The sequence below is a fragment of the Bremia lactucae genome, linkage group LG10 (assembly GCF_004359215.1).
Source record: "Bremia lactucae strain SF5 linkage group LG10, whole genome shotgun sequence".
In the NCBI taxonomy this organism is placed as follows: domain Eukaryota; phylum Oomycota; class Peronosporomycetes; order Peronosporales; family Peronosporaceae; genus Bremia; species Bremia lactucae.
Window position 1 is genome coordinate 2052597 of NC_090619.1, and position 7266 is coordinate 2059862.

Genomic DNA, 7266 nt, shown 5'->3' on the forward strand with positions numbered 1-7266 from the left:
AATTTATTGAGTTCGACATCCCTCAAACGAGGATGACGGTGCGTCTAGCGACAGGCGCATCGATAAAAGTAATGAAACGCGTAGTAAAATTTCACTACACGTTAAGAAATTGACCTTACGAAGATGATTTCATCGTGCTGGATTTGGATGACAAATTTAATGTCATCCTAGGTTTACCTTGGCTCAGAAAATACGAGCCAAGGATCAGCTAGCAGCATCGATCCGAAAAAAATGCCTGCCACTTGTTCATCAGATGGCCATCTGATGAACGTCTTGGAGCGTCCACAAGCGTGTGGATGTATTACGAGTGAGTGCGATGGCCTCACTTGTGGTACGGTCGTTAGTAAGACAGCACCAGATCACACTTTGGGGTCAGCTGTCGGCGGCTGTGCTAATACACAGGCAGCGCCGAAAGTCCACCACTCGAAGTAGTCGTGTGGATTGAGACATGAATGCACGCCTAGCGGGCGATATTCAAGGAGTATACCGATTGCCCTAAAGGGACAACACGATGATCCTAGGTCGAGTAGAGAGTCGACCGGAGAAGGCCCGACTGTGATAGCGCAATCACAATCGGAAGACGTTGAGGGAAAAGGTCCCCACGTACTTGAGGAGAATTAATCCCTCGGCAGTCTGTGGATAAATCCCAGGAAGAAACCGAGACATTAAATGTCTTGGTTAATGATGGATCGAGAGTAGGCGCTTCTACTCTTGATCTGTATGCGCCTCCGAAGTTAACTTCGGAGATAACTCAATTACCAACCCTAGAACCTAAGCGGTTCTTGAGAGATCTGCATGGTGGGAAAATCAAGCAGATCTGCGTACTCGTCACGGAGGACGATTACGTAACCGACATTCGGTCAGCGGTAATTTTTGCAGAGAACGAACGGGTTCTCAGCAGCTCATCAATGGACGAAAGTGTCCTCGGTGTGCAGACTCGGATTGAAAGATACAGTACTCAATCTTGGGAGTTACTCAAGGGAAATCCTCTATAAGAGGATTTAATAGAATTCAGGGATGTATTCTCTGAAGCAGTTCCATGCGAGTTGCCTAAGGATAAAGGCACTCGACATGAGATCGAGCTCAAACCGGGCTCGAAGTACTGTGTCAAGAAGCAGTGGCCACTGCCTCGTGAACAAGTACTTGCGATCGATAAATTCTTTACCGATCGGGTAAAAGCGGACTATGTGAGGGGGTCAACCTCCCCACATAGCTCTCCGACCTTCTGTGTGCGAAAGGCCGTTGGAGGGTGGCGGGTAGAGCACGCATTCAACAAACTGAATGCTCCAACAGTACCGGCTCAAACGCCGATACCGAGAAAAGACGTAATCATAGATGGTATGTCTAAGAGTACGATCTTTTCTTTTATGGATCTGATGGATGGGATCTATCAAATCCTTATGCGTGAGCGGGACATCCCGTACACAGCAGTGAGCCCTCCCAGTGGAATGCTATGGGAATGGCTAGTGATGCCTCAGGGGCCTAGTAACGCCCCTGCAACATTCAACAGATGACGGAACACTCTTAGTGAGTGTTGCAACGGTGGGATGGATTTCACTTTGGAGTGCACTGCCGACTCGAAATCGAGTCGGCGTGATAACGCATCAGCGACGATATTAAGGTGTCCTGGTTTATATTCGACGAAAAAAATAGGAACTTTTTTGCTTGTTCCGTCTTCGATATGTGTATTCCGCGAAGAAGGATAGCTACCTCGCCATTCTTTGCGAGAGGTGTGGGATATTTACGGCCGTGCGTAATGACGCATGGTCCGTATATACGATGAAAGGTCTATCTCCGAGGTAATAAACCCTAATTTTAGCCAATGCATTTCATGGCAAGGAGTTCCTTGTCATGCACTGGGTAATTGCGTTCAGCTGGTTGCAGCTGGCGCTATTGGTAACAGACGACGCACTCCGCGCCGTCTGTATCGTATTGCATTAACACGCAGCCGATTGCAAAATCGCTGGCTTCACAGACCACATGGAGTGGTCTGTCTTGATCTGCAATCGCCAAGATGGGCAATTGCATCAAGCTTTGCTTGATACCTTCAAACGAACGCTGACAATCAGCGTTCCATAAAAATTTCTCGTCTTTTGGCAAGAGACGAGAGGGATGAACTGTCATCTCTGCGTAATTGCGGTAGTTCTTGTGCAAGTACGCCGCTAAATCAAGGAACTTTTTAAGTCTCTTGACATCGATTGAAACTGGCCAGTCGGTGATTGCCTTGATCTTTTCGGGATCAGGGCGCACACCGATTTACCGACGAGCAACCAAGAAGTGGTATTTCGCTAGCACCGAATATTCACTTCTTGAAATTTGCATACAACTTATGCTTTCGCATAAGTGTAAGAACCTGACGAAGGTGAGTTTAATGAACTTCCAAGTCCGTCTTTCCGTCCATGGCCCGGCTATGGACGAAAACATCGTCAGAATAGATCGGTGTGAATTCTCGCATCGGTCTCAACAGATTAATTACGCATCAAATTTAGTTAATGACATAAAGAATACCTGCACAGAAGATAAGGACCTTCTATGATTGATGGATCATTTGATGAATCCATACGATAACCCTTTTAAAGTATTACCGGCTTCATATTGACGGTCATCCGATCGATATAAAGGCGACAACATGCAACGGCTTATTGTATTACAGAGCCGTTACCGGGATTTACCCGCGCAAGCGGGCGAAATTAATTCGCTGCGTCCGCTGTTTCGTCGCATTTGAATGCGGTTAAATGCGGCGCGTGAATTCCGCCACTGGGAGCATCGCTTTGGTGTCTGAGCACACACACTGCGTAAAACGTCTTCAATGACGCGATTAAGACACTTCACATTTGGCATCTTCCTCCACCGACTACGCGGAAGGAAGAAAGCCAAGTTTATTGTACGACACTCCACGTGTCGTCGTCCCAACTCACAATGATAGGCGCTTGCGCGTCACGTATGAGTGTCACGATGCTCCAACAAGTGGGCATCGTGGACGTGAGTTAAACTTATCTCACAGTAAGTCGCGAATTTTACTGGCCCCGCCAGTATCAGTCTGTGCGCAAGTACATTCGTGCTTGCAAGGTATGTCAACGGGTGAAGCCTAGCTCTTCATCCCGTGCACATCTTCAACCTCTACCACTTCCGGCAGAGTGTTGGCAGTCCGTATATATGGACTTCGTGAGTTAAACTTATCTCACAGTAAGTCGTGAATTTTACTGGCCCCGCCAGTATCAGTCTGTGCGCAAGTACATTCGTGCTTGCAAGGTATGTCAACGGGTGAAGCCTAGCTCTTCATCCCGTGCACATCTTCAACCTCTACCATTTCCGGCAGAGTGTTGGCAGTCCGTATATATGTGATCGTCTTCGGAGAATCCGAAGACGATCACAAAAACAATGGAATCCTTGTTTTTGTAAAAAGATTCAGCAAGATGGTACACCTTGCTGCGGTACCAGAGTCGATTACGGCCCCGGGTTGTGCTTGTGTTTTTATCAACACGGTATTCAAATTCCCTTGTTACTCCGTGAATTGGTTTCGGATAGAGATCCACGATTCAAGGCGAAGTTCTGGCAATCCGTGTTCCGATCCCTCGGAACACGGCTGACTATGTCAACATCCGATCACCCGGAAACGGATGGTCAAACAGAACGCGTAAATCGCGTCCTCGAAGAGATACTTCGAGGTTACGTCCAATCGTATCCGAATTGGAGCGAGTTTTTACCGATGGTCGAATTCGCCATTAATAATTCGGTGCATGCGTCTACAACGCATACACCGTTCTTCGTGAAAGGCTTACACCATCCACGTATACCCGCCCACTTAGAGGGATCCGCTAGTTTAAGGAGGAGGTGGACTGGCACGAGCAAAACCATTTCCGGCTCATACTCATCACGCGTCGAAGTTAACAACGACGCGAATGATGTCGATGTCGAAGAAATCGACATCGAAGATGAGATAGATCTCATGGCAGTACGCACAAAGCGTACTGATAAAGAAAAAATAAATGAGTCGGCAGAAGAATTCCTGCTAATTCGACAATCAATGATCCGTTTTGTTCAGAATATCATTGCTAACGCAGTGGGCCGACTGAAACGGAATGCGGACGAACACGGAAGAGCAAATGTTCATTCATTTAAAATTAATGATCTAGTGCTACTCTCCACGGTAAACTTACCTAAGTGTTTAGTCACTAATGTGGGTAGCAGTAAACTACTACCCAAGTTCATTGGGCCTTTCCGTGTACTGCATCACAGAGGCAATGCGTACACAATAGAATTGCCACGGAGGATGCGAACGCATCCTACGTTTTACGTTGGTCGGCCTCGCCCGTACCATCAGTACGCGGCTTCTTCCAAGGACGGATCTGACCACCCTTTTCAAGAATCCCTAAAAATTTCTTGCGATCGCGAGCCAGATTCTAATGTTGAATCTGGAGTTTATCATGCCGGTTTTCGAATATCCTCGAAACCGCGATGAGCTGACGACAGCTCATCACGAACAGCGTGATATTTCCGTTCGTACTCCAACATGGAGTAGGCACTCTTCGAACGGTCTTCCAACCGCTCGATATGGTGAGTCTGCACCGTCTGCTCCAACGAGCGACGCTTGCCGCGCTCGTGGTCAAGTTCTTCCTCCAATCATGAAGGAAGTGATCGATTTTGTCGATCCTCGACATTAGATCCGACACCTGGTTCGGATCTAATTTTCCCTCCTCCACCACAACCTTTGGTGGATTCCCAAGGTGGTCAACGTTTTTTGTGTGGAGCTAATTAGAAACCACCATGATGTGAAGGGGCAGCGAACGAGTTATCTTGTTTGCTGGCGTGGTTATCCACATTCACATGACAGCTAAGAACCTCGTTTCCAGCTTGTTACTGACGTTGAGGGCCTCGTCCGTCAGTATGACAAGACCCATCCGATGGTTCAGAAGGCCCATCGGAAAACACGCGCCCCTGGTGCATGTAAATCGATTGCAAAACGTCAATCGTATCCCACGTCTCAATAGAGATGCGAGCCCTTCCCCAGGGCGAAGAAAGGGAATAGACATCCCCTTTTACCCTCTTCGAGTTGTCTACACAACACGGACAGGGATCACCCCACGTGAGGCATGGAAGTCCAGCCTCACGTGACAACCGATGCAATTTATACTTTGCACCGGTTGGAGTTCTTTTCTCAAACTTAACACGATTCGCGTTAAGTTTTTGAAGCCAAGCTTCGCGTCCAATGTCTTTAACATTGCGAATGAACGCACTCCAAGCTTGCATAAGCGAGACTTTATCTCGCTTATTATTGCCACTAAACCATCGATGCTTTAGAAAAGCATCGAGATAGAAATCTTCCTCAGCGCGAAAGTTCTTCGCGCTGGGATCAAGGCCATGTAGCTTTGTCGCAATAAATAAAGGATATTTATTGTGTGGAGTAGTTTCTCCAGACAAGCTATTAATGAGCCTTTCTGGCAAAAGCCACGGCTTCTTTTCAGGGGCGAGATTAGACATTTTACTGTCATCACTCCCCTGAGTGGTACCCGCTGAAGTAGGGGTACCACGAGGACTTTTCTTACGATGGCTTACGCCACCGTCGTCACCTTGCACAGAAACACGTGCAGGTGATCGTATGGGAGACCGTACGAAAGATCGTACGGGCGATGAGGGATCATCCTCATCGTCGGAACCAAATAGACTGTTCACACGTCTATCGGAATGAGCCGTCTCATTCGAAGGCTCATAATCAGCCGCCTGACGGGTATCAGGCGACTGTTCCATCCTCCCCGAGTCGGCCATTTCGTCCGACTCGCACTCATAATCGACCTCTAAAGAGGGGTCGTACTCACGTGGTGAATCACCACGTGCACTCGCAACACCAAGTGTTGTGCGAGTGGAAGACACTACGGTAGACGGAACGTCTACCGCAAGAGATAACAATGCGTCACCCGCGGCTGCACGAACCGCAGCCGAAGGTTCAGCACTATCTTCACCCCGCATGAATTGTTCCTTCATGCGATGGAATTTAAAATGATGGATCTGACCAATCAAAAACATTTTAAAAATTAAGTGGTCATTTAGCGACCACTCCACCTAATGACATTCAGAGTGATTGTCGTTTAAGGGAGGGGTGATGTAACGGGGTGTATCGTTACATGAAATTAACAATAAAAGGTTGTTAATTAATATTATCCAAAAGGTAGATAATATTTGGAGGAAATTACTTTAAATAGTAATTTCCTGAATTCTTATCCATAAATAGGTATAGACCATTATGTCTATTTATTCCGCAAACTAATCAGCTGTAGAAGTAATCAAAGAGAGTTACGAGATAAGATAGAGAAGAATTCATTTACATGTTTAGGATTAGTTTATAGTTAAGACAACATTTACAAAGATAGATTAACAAGACACTTAACTATATTAATACAGTTTTCATTTTACACTCTTAAGCTAACTTGCCTTAAGAGAAGTCTTCCTCTATACGTACAGTGTACGTCACCTAACGAGAGGCACCACTCACATCTGAAGCAGTGTGAAGTGGACTTGTACTGAAACAGTACATGTCGCAGTGCCCCGTTACATCGCTCCTAAAGGCAGAGGAAGACTTTCAGCATAGAGTCGCTTAATTCTATTTAACTAATGGGTTTAACAACTCAGGGAGTCGTACAAGCTATTAAAACTAAAGGAATCATAGTTTAAGGGATTCAGGGGCTCGTAGAATCAAGTGGCAACTAGTACTCAAGCGTATATACCTTAGAAAGGCTTCTATCTCTTACAGATCACTGCGCAAGCCTTAGGAAGGCACTTAACGCTTTAAGATCAAAAGGGGAATTGCACTTTATTTAATTATTTAATCTAAAACATTTCTTTATCTAATTTATTTATAGATTTTGGCCGCCAGATTTATATCTGGCGGCGACCACATTTGTTACCCATTATAAATGGGATTTAAGTAATTAACTATTTTAGATAGGATAAAAGGGCATTTTACCCATAAAGCAAAGTACCACCACAACAACGGTTCTCCAACCGATGTGTGCCTCATTACACCCTCCCCCATCAGGCTGTAGACACCGAGTGACAACATTCGCTTCATTTCCTCTTTGAGGTTGGAACTTAAATAGCTAACCGTTCGGTTGTGTTTTATTTCCTTTGTCTCATGACAATTAAGCGTGAGTCACAGACTCTTAGTACCTTCGTCGACGATGAGTGGATGGTGGACTTTAAAAGTCACTCTCCATCAGAGGATCAGGAGAAAGAGCGTCGTGCTTACACGCCTTCGTCTCCGGATGAACG